The following is a 16,652-nucleotide window of genomic DNA, read 5'->3' as shown; positions in this document are numbered from 1 at the left end:
TTTGGGCCGCAGTCTTTTCATCTGTAAGAGATAGACCTGGGCTACATGACCCCTAAGTAATGAGACTGTTCTTCATAGGTAAGAAATTTTAAGTGTGTATACATTGAGAGGTGTAATACTTATGTTATCTCCTCATATCAGAGGTAATAGGGGTATTGCTTATTAATTCACTAACTTTACCCCCGAATAAAAACAAAAACCCATGCTCAGTGAGGATTGTTGATTTTCTCTCCCTTCCTTCTCTCAGCATTAACAAAGGTTGCCCTGTGTCATCTTATAGTGATGAAGTATGCACTATCTGAACTGTCAGTGTTGAATTTGACTTAGCCAAATTGTGGCATTTAAGGAGTGTAATTACAGCTAGATGTGTTGGTACGCACCTGTAATCCCAGCACTTGGGAGGAGTAGGCAGGAGGATCACAAGTTCTAGGCAAGCCTGAGCCACATAGCAAGACCCTGTCACAAAAACAACAAAATAACCCCCAGTACAATAATAATATAATACTAAAAATTACAAAAACAACAAAATAATTATAAGGAGTATAACTTTTGCACGTAGACAAAAGTAAAGGTGTTGTCTTCAACACTAATCCATAGATGTTAAGAGATTGGCAGAAGAGGCTGGCTGAATTGGTGAGAATGCTTATTCTTACAGTCTTTTAATTCTTAGTCCACTAAGCCTTTGCCATGACTGTCCTTTCAGCAGTTCCTATGGTGGGAGTAACTCATACATGGAATTTGAATCACTTAACTCCACCCATTCAGCAGAGCTGGCGAGGAGGAAAGTGCTTGAGCTCCAGCTGTGTGTCTGTCAGTGTGTGTGTGAACAAGGCAATCTTTCTTGCTCATTTTCTCAGTGGGGGAAATATGTAGCCCATCTTTGCCTCTCAAAAACATTATGAGGGTAAGAAAATATGTAAATGATGCTATAAACCAGTGTGATTTTATATAGGTCAGGTAGCCAGTTAGACTCTTTGGACTTGGTTCAAAATACATATGCCCTTTTCAGAGTCAGATACTGCTCTTTGATTTTTTTTAAAATAAGGAAGGAGTTTATCAGATTACAAGTTTTTGAATATGCATGTGATTAAAAAGCAAGAGGCTCTAAAACATACGACTACCTGGCTTTTACAAAATACCCTAAGAGGAATCTATTACATGTTCTTCATTCACTCACTAATTCCTTTCATTAGCATCCTCTGATTGTTTGCTGAACCCCAAGCATTGTTTTAGAAGCCAGAGATACTGTTGTGATAACAAAGTTCCATCTTCACAAACAACATTTTGGTGAGTGAACCTAGTCAGTATGTATTTCTTGGATATTTATTTAAAAAAAAAAAATCAAGATGACGGAGGTGTTAGGTGCCCAGAGAAGCCTTTCATACACAAGTGTTTTAGCTTGTATCTCCTTGGAGGGTCTCTTTATTTCCATTATCTTTCATCTTTCCATAGGAGGTGGGAGGTGTTCATTAAATGTTAAATGGGATTTTTAAAATTTATTAACAAACACTTATACAGCACTTACTCTGTGCCAAGCAGTATTTTAAATGCATTGCAAATATTTGATTTTTAGGAAAACCCTTTGTATACTGCTTCATTTTATGAAGAAACCAAGGCTCTGAAATGTTGAAGAACATTTCAAGGTCACAGTTAATTTTGAATAAATCCAGCCAGGCACCAGCGGCTCACGCCTATTATTTTAGCTACTTGGGAGATTGAGATTGGGAGGATCATGGTTCAAGGCCAGCCCAGGCAAATAGTTCATGAGACCCGCATCTCAAAAATAATCAGAGCAAAATAGACTGGAAGAAAATAATGTGAAGAAAGATAGACTCTCAGAGATTCATTGTGCTGTCTCTGGGTTCCAGGAATACCAGAAAGGTGGGACTCTGCATGGCGGGGACAGAGCAAGCTAGTCCCTAAGAGCCTTTTAAAAGCTCTTTTTTTGCCTGCTTCCCAGGCTGGGCAGATACCGCTTCCTCTTCCCCAGGCCTCTTTCCACTCACAGCCCTTTCCTGGTGGATCCATTGGAAGTATCTGTTACACTTCTGTCTGTTTTGTTGACATTTGATCTTTCCTGGTGCTATTGATGTTAAAATGACAGCTTCCTCTCTCTGGCTGGGGAATTACCAGAGGGGTATTTTCTCTAATCTGGCATGTAAAAGGAGAGCACTGCTTTTCATACTGTGGTCCACACACCACCAGGACTAAAAAACACAACAGGGTCAATTTACTATTGCAGATTCCCAGACCACTAAATCAGACTTTGCAAATGGGGGCCCGGAAATCTGCATTTTAAGTTCTTAAGAACTTCTGGATTAGGGGATGTATATTTGCCCCACTAAGAGGAAAGAGGTGAAATGAGATACACGAGACAAGTTTTCTCTCCATAATCCTGCTTCAACTCTTCTCTGCTGTTTAGAGAGATTACAGGGGAGAGGGAGATCAGGTATTAAGGAGAAATTCAAATAAGCTTTCCAGAATTACCTAGAATAGGAACCAGTAAATAGCCACATTCATTTGTTTATGAATTGTCTGTGGAGTCTTTGTACTGCAGTGCTTGAGTTAAGTAATTGCTACAAAGAACATACTGCCTGGAAACCTAAAATATGTATGATTTCACCCTTTATAGAAAAAGTTTGTTAGGCAGTTGAGCTATCCAAAGAGGTCTCTTCACAGATAAATGTTTTTTTTTTGTTTGTTTGTTTGTTTTTCATTTTTCTTTTATTATTCATATGTGCATACAAGGCTTGGTTTATTTCTCCCCCCTGCCCCCACCCCCTCCCTTACCACCCACTCCACCCCCTCCCGCTCCCCCCCTCAATACCCAGCAGAAACTATTTTGCCCTTATCTCTAATTTTGTTGTAGAGAGAGTATAAGCAATAATAGGAAGGAACAAGGGGTTTTGCTGGTTGAGATAAGGATAGCTATACAGGGCATTGACTCGCATTGATTTCCTGTGCGTGGGTGTTACCTTCTAGGTTAATTCTTTTTAATCTAACCTTTTCTCTAGTTCCTGGTCCCCTTTTCCTATTGGCCTCAGTTGCTTTAAGGTAACAGATAAATGTTTTTATCTCTTCTCTTCAACATGGTAACCACTGGCACTTAAAGTTTACTTCGGAGTACTTCAAGTGTGGGTGTGAGAAACTAAAGAGTAACTAAAGAATACTAGACTGAGTAAAATTTTCATATGTATCTTTAGTTAATTTCATTTAAAAATTAACTTAAATGTATACAGACACATTTGACTAGTGGCTACATGTTGGACACTGTTCTATAGTGATTGTGTCAGGTTAGGGTTGATTATAAAGTTTCAAATACTGACAACAGTCTACTTTGGCCTCTGGGGAGGAGACTAAGGAAAGAATGCATTGTAGAAGAAATTTAAGACATTCTCATTTTTTTCCCAGGGTATTGAGAATTAATTACCTGTGCTACATTCCAGCTTTGCCACTTACTAACTTTTTGACATTGGTGAAGTTAGCTGTTCTTTGCTTTGATTTCCTCATTTGTAAAACAAGGATATTTTTCATACCTCCCTGTTAGATTATTAGGAGGTTTATGTGACTTACCTGTAGTAGAAACTTCACAAATGTTTACTGTGCTTATTATTCCAGAGGTTTTTTGTGACCTAGTGTAGAAGAGTAATTCTTACATACTTAGCTCCACTCACTTTTTTCTTGAGTTAAGGAAAGGGGATTCTGAATTCCAGGGCCATTTGTACATTCTCCTGACTGATGTAATCTGTTCCCAATTTGAAGATCAGCCGTTCTTTGTGTCCTTCCAAGTAGGCTCATTACAACTAAGTTGGTTGGATCCAGCATGTGACATAGGTGATGTGATATGGTCTGGGTTTTTCTGGCAGTTACTGTATATATGGATAGATGGCTAGATTATTCTGCAGAAATTCTTCAAAAAGAAGCCAAATGCATTTAATTAGAAGCAGAACATTTCTAGTGTTAGTACTTATTCCTGAGCAGGAAAAATCCTAATAATATTTGAAAGGAGGATTTGTCAGTCTCCTAACAGGAGTCAACTTGATGTCTTTCCTTTTATAGAAATGTGAGAAGGATGGTAGGAACATTCTGGGAGGTGGTGGTTCAATTATTTGTGTAAATGGTAACAGTGATAAAAGTGGAAAAGTGGAAAATTTTTAGACTTGTCCTACTATGGGTTTTGAATGATGATTTGTTAACTTTCTCATTGTCGGTATTACATACTGATAACCTAGTCCTGTATATTTACCGTGGGTAAACAATATCACTTAAAGAAGCCAGTGAATGCAGCCCCTTTCTGAGACAGCAGAGGTGTCACTTTTTAGTCCTTAAATCTGTTCTCTAAGGTTGGACAAGTGTTAACAAACATGCCCAACAAACAGTTGCTTTCCAAGACTGTCTTACTGATCTGTAAGAGATGATGCAGTGCTCGTTGGTAAGCAAATAATAGAAGGCTGTTTTGCCATAATTGGAACCATGCTGGCAGCTCTGTCTTTTAGGCCACATGCCCTGTTTATGTTCTGTTTTCTAATTCTAGAATGTATCTGGGATGCAGTGAATCTGCTGAGTGTTTATGGGCTCTTTTTGTGTAGAGCAGAAAGAATGAAAAAGTGACCAACTGTTACTGTCCTCTGGCTTGAAACCATGAGGAGCCTGACACTTGGGTCATCCTTCAGAGGGAGGATATGGAAGTATGAAAGTCTCTGATGTGATGTGGCCCATGAGGGATTTGGTTGTTAGTAAGCACAGCTGTTTGGCTGCAGGATCTGTTTTTCTTTGTGCATCCTTGTGTCTCCCAGCTACATCTGCCTGCTAGACTTTATCACTGCTTTTCTTGCACTCTTATCTGTGCCACTGACACCCATGTGCATCACTTCAGCTGAAAGAGAGTAAGCAATAAAAGCATCTCTCCTGCTATATTTTCAGTATTTTTCCTTCTTTTATTTAATCTGTAGAGAGAGGGTGCAGCTTGTAGTTTAGAAGTCTGTGGTTCCAATTACCAATTTCCTAGGGGTGTAAACCTTACAAACTACAGAGCTAGAATTAATCAGTAGATGTTCCAAGAAGACTGACCTAAGCTGAATGAATGTAAGAAAACATTTGTTGAGAATTAGAGCTGGTGAGAAGCCTGCTATTGAAAGACCTTGGACGTGCTCAGTCAGATGACTCTTGTCAGGATGCTGGAATGGGTAAGAAACTGTCACAGTGGTCTTGTATGCTTTGATATTGTACACTTTGAAAATATTAGAACAAAAGTAAAATTTCCTGCTCACTCTGTGGTGTTACCTCATTTTTAATATTGTCTTCAAAGAACTGTTTCTTTGCCTAAATTGTAGGTGAATGAGACTAAATGATCGAATGCAGTACTATTGATCATTCTTCTAATGATGTGTGTTGTACAATCACATGAGATTCATCTAAAATTAATGATTTCCTAATTACAGTATACTTGGCTATATTCAGCAATTTATGTTGAATTTCCTTTACCCCATCACTCTGTTAACCTCAGGATAAAATATAAAGGAAGTGTGGTGCTTTTGCATTCTGACTGGAGAAACAGACGTGTGCACATGAGTCAGAATGTAGATGAGACTGAAAAGCATTAAATTGAGGTAGGAGCCATTTAATTATCTCCAGAGCAATCCCGAGGTAGTGAGGACTGAATTTTGAAAAAACAACTTAGGTTGGAAGGGGCAAGAATAATAATAGTTAACACTTACTATATGTGTAAGGCACTTTGCTGTGTGCTTTGCCTGTCTCTAAGAGGTTTGGTACTATTGTCCTTGTTTTATGGATGAGGAAATTGGTTAGGGATAAAGAGAATTTGTTAGGATGTGTAAGAAAGGGAATGTTGAGTAGTTTAGTGTAGCTGAATATAGAATTGATGGGGACAGGGAATTGTATAAGAGACGAGAAAGCAACATTGGATCAAATCGGCTAATCCAAATGAAGAAGTTGACTTCCTAGCATTACTTCTGGGACCTTCAGAGACAAAGTGTTTACTGCAAAATACTCTGGTGTTAGAGTCTACTGCTAGACTAGATCATAGTTAAATCGCATCAGGTTGAACTTTTGTCATTAACCACTAAGAATACCAGAATAGTAGGTAAGGGTAGGGACCTAAATTTAATTGGTTACTTAGGCTCTATCATTTACTTGCTGAGTGTCCTATAGAGACTTAATCTCTTTATCCATTATATGAGGGGTAATAAAACTGCACTATGAGTATGTGAAAGTTCCAGACTTATGCATATATAGGAAAGCCTTAAGTATTGGTTGGTTCTAACTCAGATAGCAGGATATAAGGTAGCAGCTCTTCTCTGGTCTGCCCCATACCCTCATATATACACTGTACCTTTCTATCCTTAATCAACCTTGAGTTCATCATCTTATTTCTTCCTACATGGACTATTACAGTAGTCTCTGAATTGATCTGTGCACTGCTATCCTGAATGTAGAATGGCAGATTAATTTTTTCAGTATAGCATGTGTCATGTCACTGTCCCATTTAAATATCTTCTATGGCACTCCATTTCCCACAGAATGAAAAGCAGGTTCTTACTCTACTGGCTCTGACTGTTCTTGTGGTCATCTCTCTTGTCTGTGTCTTCTCACTTCCGGCTCCATTTCTATCCAGGTCCTCCTTGCCCAAACTGATTACCCCTTTCTTTATTGCTCTTTACCTCTCTTGTGACATTTTTCATCCTGTCATCTACTCAGCCAGCATATATTAAACGCCTGTGTGTGTCACATACTTACTTTATCACCTGGTGTTACTTACAGGTATGCATATCTTATCTCTTCTTCTAGACCATAAGCTCTCTGAGGACTAAAACTATGTGTTTATACATTTCTGCATAGCACTAGACACCTTGTATTTATGACATCTAGATATATGTTGAATAAATACTTAAGGTCTTGTTAGTTTTTTAGAATTATTTCAATTTCTTGAATTCCAGTAGATGTACCATGGAATTTTCGGTAACACAGTTAACCATTTACTTGGTCTTCGTGTTTTTGTAAAATGAGGGTATCATTCCTTTTATGCCATGACAGGATCATGAGCAGTTAAGAAAATTGCTGTTCTTTGGATTCCTCACACACAAAAAAAGTAGTATTGGTAAGTATTTCATATGTAATTCAGTCTGTTAAAAGGGGAAACGTTTTAAGATATCTGTTACCTTCTCTCTATTTAAGTCATAACTTTTTTGTTTGTTTGTTTGTTTAAGACAAGGACTCACTATGTATCCAGGCTGATCTTGAACTCACTATGTAGCCTAGGCTTGTGATTCTCCTGCCTAAGCCTTCTGAGTGCTGGGATTATAGCCATGTACCACTGTCGTTGACTAAGGCATAACTTTTTTTTATTTAACAGAAATCTAAACTACTTGGAAAGTAAAACACAGCCACCAAGTACAGAATATTGTCTTAGACTAGTTAAAGAGGAAGCTGAGACCGAGTAGGGACTTGGAACAGGATTCAGACTCAAGTACCAAGATGTGGTAGTTGGCAAAATAGAGAATGCAGTTCAGCCTTTATGTGTTAATATATGCTTGTCCAAAATTGTCTTTTCTTAATTTAAAACTTGTACTATGTATTTAACTTACAAAGGCAATGCAATAAAATTCGGAAAGTAATGAAAAGAACAAAACACCCTTGTACAGTCATTATTAATTTCCTGATCTCTTTCCTTTCTATTTCCAAAAGTGTGATTACAGTTATAGTAGGGAGAGCATTTAAAGCACTGCATTTTTTAATATTAAAACATGACCACATTTTTGCATGACTATATAATATTCTCCTTAGTGGACTCCATCACTTTTCTGTGGCTAGAGATCAGGTGGTTGGCAGAGTTTCCTGCTATGCAAAATTCTGTAATATTACAACCTGTGACGTGGGTAATTGTGTGCCTGTAACTGTGTGTAGACTTTGGCATGTTTCCTTAGGTGAGATTTACAGAATGACTGTTTCTCCTTCGGATGTCACAGCAGAATAGGTTTTTTCAAATATGATATATGTTTTTCTTCCAATTTATCCCCTCCCAGGACAGTTAATGAAGAAAAATGGCATCACTTTGTCCAAACAGTAGTTTGAATATATTATGCTGACTACAGCTTGAATACTTTGGGGGAAAAAAAAAGGCTTTGTGCCATTGACCACCAACTGACTATAGCATTTTAATGATGGTGAAATAATCTTGCAAACATTGTTGACAAGCATTTGGTCAAATAGTTTTATACTCTGTACAAACTTTTTTTGTGATTTGTAAGTGACAAGTTTCTGTGAAACCCACTGCATTACAATAAGTGAAGAATTTGTTTCATGGTGTTTACATTGTGGAGTGACACACCTGAAATGCTTCCTAGAACCTTCCCAGTTGCAGACATGCCTCCTTAGGAAAAAAAACTATTAACAAGTCCAAATTAGGTATATTTTGAATTGTCAGCCTTGGGACAATCCAGGTAGTATTCTATGACCTTAGAAGATTGATAAGTTACATAGAATAAAAACACACATAATGACATTTAAAAGTTTAATAAGTAGAACGTCAGAGAGGGGAGGGAAAGATGGATAACAACCAAATAAAGAAATGTACAATATGTCATGTGGCAGTAAGTGCTGTGGAAGAAAAGAAAATAGCAAGAGGACTAGGGCGTGTGCAGTTGCGTGTGCAAGAGGGTGAAAAGCAAAGGCGTGAGCTCTGTGGCTACTTCCTGGGGAAGAGGACCCAGAAGAGACTCAGCCTCTGTTCCGAGGCAGAAGGGCTGTGGCAGAGGAGGATCGGCAGACAACTGAATGGCTGAAGTGGGATATTTGGTAGCTTGGGAGGAGTGAAAGCCTGATTATACTGGGCTGTCATGAGACTGGAATGAGTATGGACATCCCCTTTGAGGAGTTTTCCTGTAAAGTGGAACAGAGGAATAAAACAGAATCTGGAGGAGGATGTGAAGTGAGGGGCAGTTTTTAAAGATGGGGAGATGACAGTTTGGAATGTGTGGTAGGAAGGATCCAGAAGGGAAAGGAAAGCTGGTAACTTGGAGAGGAGGGACTTAGCTGAAGGAATGAGGTGCCTTTGGAAGAGACACTGGGAGTTAGTGCGCAGACACAGGCCTTGCTTTAGATAGGGGCGATAGTTCAGCCACAGACAGAAGGGAGAAAGTGTGGGCATAAAAGTGGAAGTGGGAATATGGAAATTCTCCCTTCATTTGCATAAAGTATCAAATGCAAGGTTTTTTGGCTAAGGATGGGCCAAAAATGTGTATTAGGTCATCTAGGAAGGGAGGCGTGATGGGCCAGCAGTTACACTGGGATTGCCAGGCTAATTATGCCCCTACTGGAGATTAGTGGTCAAATTTAAAATACAACTTGTCAGTCACCATGATGAGTGCTTTCTCCAGCCGAGTTCAGTAGCCCAGGTACAGGTGCTGAGCAGGCAAAGATTTGGATTGAGTAAGAACTGTGGTTTGCAAGGTGTTAAGTGTTAGACAGCTTTCTGTTAGTATAATAAAATATCCAAGATAATGAATTTTTTAAAGAGGAAAGCTGTATTTTGGCTCACAGTTTTGGAAGTTTCAGTCCATGGCTGATTGACTCCATTGCTTCGGACATATGGTCCGTTACGGTGAGAGCACATGGCAGAGGAGGCTCATTCACCTCAGAGATGGGAACAAAAGCGAGAGGAAAAGGAGAATCCAGGGTCCCAACATCCTACTCAAGGGCATGCCCCAGTGACAGGAAGACCTCCCACAAGGCCCTCATCTCCTTGAGTTTCCACCACCTTCCCCGTACTGCCAAGCTGGGGGCTAAGCCTTTAGCATGTGGGGTTTTGAGAGACATTCCAGGTAAGATGAAGAAAGAAGAGACAAGGGAGCTGCAGTGGGAAGGGCATGTGGAGTGACAAATGGGAAAAGAAGACAGGAGGAAGCTGAGGGATGGTGCAGAGGTACAGGTCAGTGGATTGATAGATCATTAGAGTAAATATCAGAGGGAGTGCTTTGGACAACTGAGAGTTTCAGAAATGTTTGAAAGGTAAGTGGAACTTTTGAGTTGATTAGATGTGAGGAGTGAGGGAAGGAATGAAGCCATGGATGACACCTAGACTTGAGCTTGAGTTGGCTAGGTCACTGTGCTTTTCAGACTCATTTTCACAGGGCGAGGCAAGCCAGAGCATCAGAAAGTAAAGAGCAGGGGAGGACTGTGGCGAATTACAGGCACAAGGTCCTTCTCAGAGGGTACAGCTGAACTATAATTGTTACTACTATGGGGGAGTGGATCCCAGGCTGCTAGATCTTCTAGTATTTAAAAATAGTCAGGATTTAAACCTGCAGTCTTCCTGTTTATAAATGGCTGGCTTTTTTTTTTTTTGGAGCTTAACACAATGACAAGTTGTATTTTGACCCCCAACTTACCTTTTTTTTTCTTTTTTTCTTTTGAGGGCATTTCTTCGTATGAGGGAAATAAAATTCATGTATGTGAAATGCATCTGTCCTTCTCTTGAACAAGGAGTTTGAAGCTACCCGAGTGAAGGCAAACCAGGTGCTGAGTGTTTGCACGGGCCACAGACTCAGAGCAGTTCTGGGAATGGGCCTGTGGGAAGCTCTACGTGCTGACCTGGGTGCTGTCCCAGGATCACCAGCCTTGCTTTCAGGTCTGAATTCTTTGTGGTTTCCATTCCATTAACCTTGATAGGTTTCACTAAACTTTATCTTTCACTTCTGCTTTTCACTTTCAAATTGATAGCTGAGTGAAGTGGTCATTGGCCTGATGACCCTTGGTCTAGAGTAGCAAGGTCATGCTCGGGGTGCTTCTAGCCAAGAACAAAGAGATGGAATTAGATCGCTAATTTAGTCTTTCTGTGAGCTGTTCCTGAGTCTTCGTCTGGAAGAAGTTCATCCATGCCCCTGACCTTGATGTATTAGGTGGTTGAGATCCATGTCCCACCCGGCAGAGCAGCTTCCTGGGAGTGTGAAGAGAAGGCCTTGGTCCCATCAGAGCTGGGACTGGGCCCTCCATTTCTTGTTTTAAGTTTCTTCTTTTAGAAATGCACTGGGACCAGAGACCAGAAACTAGCTGTTAGTTGAGAGACAGGGTTGTCTAGAACAGTGTACGTGACTATTTGGCATATGTTTATGTCCCCATTGTGTGCCAAGGCCTGTCCTGGGCTCAGGGACACAAAGATGACCAAGGCAGACATATTCCTTTTCTCATGGTGATTTATTTCCTGCTTCCTTCCACTCATCCATTCATTCATCAGAATACTGTATGACTATTTTGTGCCGTGCATTGGACTGGATTTTGGAAAAATTATTTTTTTTAAGTGTAAAGTGGGAGAGTTGAAATAGAAAAATGTAAAGTGGGAGCATAGTGTTCCCAGAGTTGGTTGGGAGGTCCCAAAAGAAAGGGGGTGCCCCAGAAGTGACATAGTCAGAGTTTTATCCATTTCCTCCAGAGCAGAAAATTTTAAAAGTTAATTAGTGCGAGTCCACTGAAGGATAAGCAGATAAATTACAATTCCTTTATATATATTCTGTGATATATTGTTTAAATTCTATGAGTCCACAGATTGCTAGTGCTGTAGGTGATACTAAAAACAATAGCAAGTTCATTCCCCCATCTTGAGGAAGTTTACAGTTTACTTGGAAGAAGGAAAACCATGGCTCCTCCAGAAGTATGTACTGCTGTGTAAATTGTCACTGTTTGTTAATTTGTGTTTCAGACTCCAAGTGTCTTTGTAGCCCCAGGAGAGTGCAGTAATGTTGGTTGAATAATAGGCAAGTAGCTATTTATTGAAAGATATAAACTGACACATTGATACAGTAGAGAGTGGTTCTTTTAGAAAGAGTGACATTTGAGCTGTTAGCAGTCCACTTGGGAAGAGCGAAGGATTCATGCCAAGCACTAGAAATGTCACGACCCAGTCAGGAAGCCCAGGAAACAGCTGGGGTTCTGTTTGGGATGACCATGGGACATGTAGAAAAATGGAAAGCTGAGGAGAAAGGATGGGACAGGTGGAGTTTTGACTGCCAGTCAAGTGAGTTTAGACTTTATTTAGTAAGTAATGGAGGTTTGTTGTTGTTACAGTTTTGAGACGGGATCTCACTGTGTAGCCCAGGCTGGCCTCAAACTCTTAATTCTGCTGCCTCAGCATCCTGAGTGCTGGGATTACATGCATGTGTTACCATGTCCAACAGTAGTGGAGTTTTTAATGGGCTGTTTCAGAGAAACTGCTTTTGATGGCAGTGTGGTGGTCAGATTGGAGAGGTTGTGGAATCAAAATAGAGTTTTATATTTTAAAATGTAAAGGAAACCCAAGCATGAATGGAGCCTAAGGGGAAGAGCCCAGTTGGCTTTTCTGAAGTACAGGACAATCTCAGCTGAATCCATGCTGGAGAAAGATGTTCTGGAGGAGCTGGAGAGAATCCATGCCGCAAATTCTGGGCCTTTGGGGCTGCTGTTAAAATGACTATTCATCGGGTGTCAGCTGTGTGGGGCACAAGAAAGGAAAACCAGAAGATGTATGGTAGCCTCCTTACATCTTCCACAACCTCTAGCACATAGTACAGTAGTATAATTTACAATGGGACAGAAACTACAGAATTCTGGGTGTTCATCTCTTGGGACCTTCATTACCTCCTTTGTAAGTAATCCTTCCAATCCTGTTTAGCACTAGCAGTCTGTGAATGTCAGTGGTGACACGGTGACTCTAGAAAAGCTGGGTGCTTTGTGAAAGCCCATCTGGCCACCCCTGCCAGCATCCAGCTCAGGGAGGGCATCTAGTCCTAGCAAAGAGTGGGTACTTCAGTTTGCTCTTCCTTGCTCATTATTGCTGGTATTCTGTAGATAAGGTTTATAGGAACACAATGCAACTAGTTGAGAGTGTTGCATGCTAACCTATTCTTTTCTCACTGCTGAAGAAAGTAGGGCATGGTGTTTGAGCAGCATCTGTCGTGCTTCAGCCTCTACCTAAAACTGCAGATGGGCCTCTGCAAGACCCAAATGCGTAAATACAGACTCCTCATTTGTTCTCTGTATCTTGGTTTGAAAGAAAATGATCTCACAGTAAGCCTTAATAAGTTCCTCTTTTTGGGGTGGGCTGTAGACAAGGTAGTCTGTGAGCATTGGGGCCCTTTCTATTTCCTGACATTAGTCACTGAAGGAAAACGCCCACTTCGTAATAAAAATAATACCTAACATCTGCTCAGCACTTGATCTCCTAAGTGCCTCGTGTATTCACACCAAAGTATCCAAAATCGTGTATGTGATGTTATACTCCAATGCAAACAAGCATAGGCGTCAGGTGTCCAGGGCAGGGTATTTATTTAGGGAAGGATTTGTGGTGAAGAGCACACTGCCTCTGTTTTTCATCCCTGACACTGGGAAGGCTGGAAGACAGAAGGGGATATGAGCCATGGAGTTTGACAAACATAAGTTCAGATCCCAAGGCTTTTAGCAGGTGACCTTCAGCAAGATGCTTAATGCTTCTGAGTCCCAGCTCCCTCATTGTAAACTAGAATGATAATTCCTATCAGAGTTGTGACAATGTTAGATCTATAAAACTTCTCTAACACAGCCTGAACCAGAGGAGTGTGTGATACCTGATAACGATTACTTGTTTAGATCTTGGTTTTAGTTTCTTTTAGATCCTGCCATCTGGGACCTTTCTTCACCTTAGTTTCCATCCCGAGACTGTCACAGTTCCCACCTGTATGGCTCCTTTGAGACATAACATTTGCTTTTTCTGCCTCAGTCCCACTGATATCCTCACCTCCACCTAAATTATAGCAACAACCTTCCAGGCAATCGCTGTCTCTCATTCTCCTATCTCTATCCGCCCTGTGGTATCTCAATATTTCATGGTGTGAATTCACTCTCTTTGTTGCCTTCTAAATAAAACCATACTCTCTTTGGATTTCCATGTCCTTTGAAATCTAGCTAAACCTTTCCCTCTAACTTTTATTTCTTGTGACTACTTAGTACAAAGTCTTTGCTCTGGTCATACCAGGTGTCTGAAGCTCAGACATAGTAGGAGCTCAGTCCTGCCCCCATGCCTTCGCTCATGCCGTTCTTTTGCCTAAAATACTGCACATAGCACTGATTCTATTATGCATGTATTCTTAGTCATGAAAGAGACATGTCTTCCTTCTAAAGAATGACAAAGAAATTCATACCTTGGTACATCTCCCTTTGTCCTCCCCCTCCTTCTTTGTGGGGCTGGAGATTGAAGATAAAGCAAAAGAGAATTCCTGCACGCTAGCCAAGTGCTCTACCACTGAGCTGGGTCCCCACTCCTGCCTTCCATGTTGTTTCTTCCTGACAGTGTTGAAACACATTAGTTTCCTAAGGGCATCAGGGCATCCTAGTGAGATAGTACAGAGTACTTACTGCTGGGAGGAAGATGTTAGTGTGTTTGTGGTAAGAAGGCAGTAATGTTTCCTACATATGTGAAGTAAGAAATGTTTCTCTGTACCCATCAGAGAATCCTTATTTTGCTGTTTCTGGTATTTACTGTCTTTCCTTAACTCTGTTTACTTACATGGAATAAACACATTGTGCTGAGGCATTGATAAGGATCTGACGTGCCGGGCACTGTATGGGAAAGAGTGCTCTGCTGTCTGTCCAGGAAACTTCACAGGAAGCAGAATAGGTAAAAAGTCATTTGATGTTTACTCCCCAGTTTTCTTAAGGTATAATTAGACTTTTTGGATATTTAGACAAATTCTCTTTTGCTTGATCTTCACAATGTAAATTTGTTCTGGCTTGTTGAGATACTTCTCAAAGACTTGCGTTTTTCCTCCTATTCTTTTATCTCCTTAACGAAACAGGAAGAGGTAAGGGGAAGAGAAAGAATTAATGAGAATCTGTTCTGTGTCATACCTCATTTATGACAAATTTCGTTAGTCGTAAAATTCTCCCCCTCCCCCACCCCATTTTCTGGTGTATAGTGCCTCATCCATGGCAGTTAGTGGACCTCGCTTCATGCCTGTTTATGACCTGCAGAGTGGGAGAGCTTGTCTTAAGACACAGAGCCCTTTTCTCCAGAGGCCTTGGCAGGGGCTGTAATTTGTCACACTTTGGATTTTCTTTTTCCTCCATGTCTCCACTTAGAAGTCTGTGTAGTGAAAGAAGAATCAGGTAATTCTTGCAGTCTAGATCACTCAGTAGAATTTCTCCTTAGCCACCAAGGTAAGTGCTCATTAAATAATAGTAGCAATTAAGAGGCTGCCTTTCTTTTTATTTTAGCATTCGTTTATAAGATCAAGAACATCTTTTTTAAAACCTTAAAGTACTTAGTAATAAGTGACTAAAGGCAGGGCGGTGCAAAGAAAACACTTTCCTTGTTTTATTTGTCTTAAAACATGGTAAGTTCATAGCCCATAAGCTGACATTTATGCAGCCTGTTTGATGAAAGGGAAATATGTGTATGAGGTTGACCAGGTCAAATACAAATATGCATATGCAGTGTAACTATTATTATAAAATGAAAATCACAAATTTATTCACAGCAAAGAGGGGGAAATACCATAAATGTTAATGATAATTGGAAACTCACCTAATTTGTTTTTCCTTTATTTCTGTATGTCTTTATTCTCCAGATTTTCTTTGTTGAGTACTATAAACTGTATAATCAATAATTCACTTTTTAAAAAGGCACTTTTGGGAGATGTGGCTCAAGCAATAGAGTGCCTGCTTTGCAAGTGTGAAGCCCAAAGCAGGTGCTCTGCCGCTTGAACCACACCTTCAGTCTGTTTTGCACTGGTTATTTTGGAGATGGGGTTCTCATGAACTGTTTGCCCTTGGATTGTCCTTGGATTGCAGTCCTCCCAATCTCAGCCTCCCAAGTAGCTAGGATTAGAAACATGAGCTATCGGTACTTGGCTAAACTTTGTTTTTTTAAAGGAGAAGAAAATGGGGGGAAAACCATGTGAAATGTGGGAGAATAAGTGTTTGAATACAACCTTTTGAATATAGTCATCATTCAGACGGGCATGATCTGGAAACCTCAGATATTCAGAGTTACCCAGAAGCAATTTACCGATTAAATTAATTAATACATATAAATGCCTGGAGCAGTGTTTAAATATGATAAGTTAGCTATTTTAATTATTATTTTCTTCATTATTACCCTTGAATGCTAGTACATTTTATAATATCTTGTACAGATGGTAAAATTCACTAAATGCATGTTTGAACTAATTTTTCCATTGCCTTCACAACTCTGGTTCATCTACTTACATAACCTGATGCCCAGAACTGAACTGACATGATCTGACAAGTGCAATGTCAATAAGTTTTCCTCAGGGATGCTGAAGCTGTGGGCCAGTTCTTTGAACCTGACTGGTACTTTTTAAAAATCAAATTATTTAATTAAATCCCTGCTCTTGTAACCTTTTTTGTTTGGGATGATTTTTCAGTCTCTTAAGGTGTTTTTATTGCTAATTTTATTTTCTATCCCATTTGCTATCCTCTTAAGCTTTGTATAATCAAAAGCAATAATATGGATTTAAGATGTGGAACGGGACAGATAGCCCTATATCATAGCATTTGAGGCTTTCCCACAGGTTGGCACAGGTAAACATTTCAGGCCCTTATTCATACCTGCATATTTTTATATCTTTTGTAATGTTAGCAAAACTCATTGTTTAGTTTTTTGGCTA

The 16,652-nt window shown here is 40.0% G+C and overlaps 1 protein-coding gene across 9 annotated transcripts in view; it reads left to right on the top strand.

Annotated features, from left to right (window-relative positions):
- Positions 1 to 16,652, top strand: part of Lrrc8d (leucine rich repeat containing 8 VRAC subunit D) — a 110,006-nt gene that overhangs the window by 47,542 nt on the left and 45,812 nt on the right. The window contains exon 1 of one of the 9 annotated variants that reach the window (XM_074076535.1): positions 2,958 to 15,180. The exons of the other annotated variants lie outside the window; for them this stretch is intronic. The gene's annotated coding sequence lies outside the window, so the exon portion shown is untranslated. Of the gene's footprint in view, positions 1 to 2,957; positions 15,181 to 16,652 lie in introns of those variants that run through there. 9 annotated transcript variants of the gene reach the window in all.

Source organism: Castor canadensis, chromosome 6, assembly GCF_047511655.1.
Source record: "Castor canadensis chromosome 6, mCasCan1.hap1v2, whole genome shotgun sequence".
Taxonomy (NCBI): Eukaryota; Metazoa; Chordata; class Mammalia; order Rodentia; family Castoridae; genus Castor; species Castor canadensis.
This window is presented reverse-complemented; position numbering and strand designations above follow the sequence as displayed.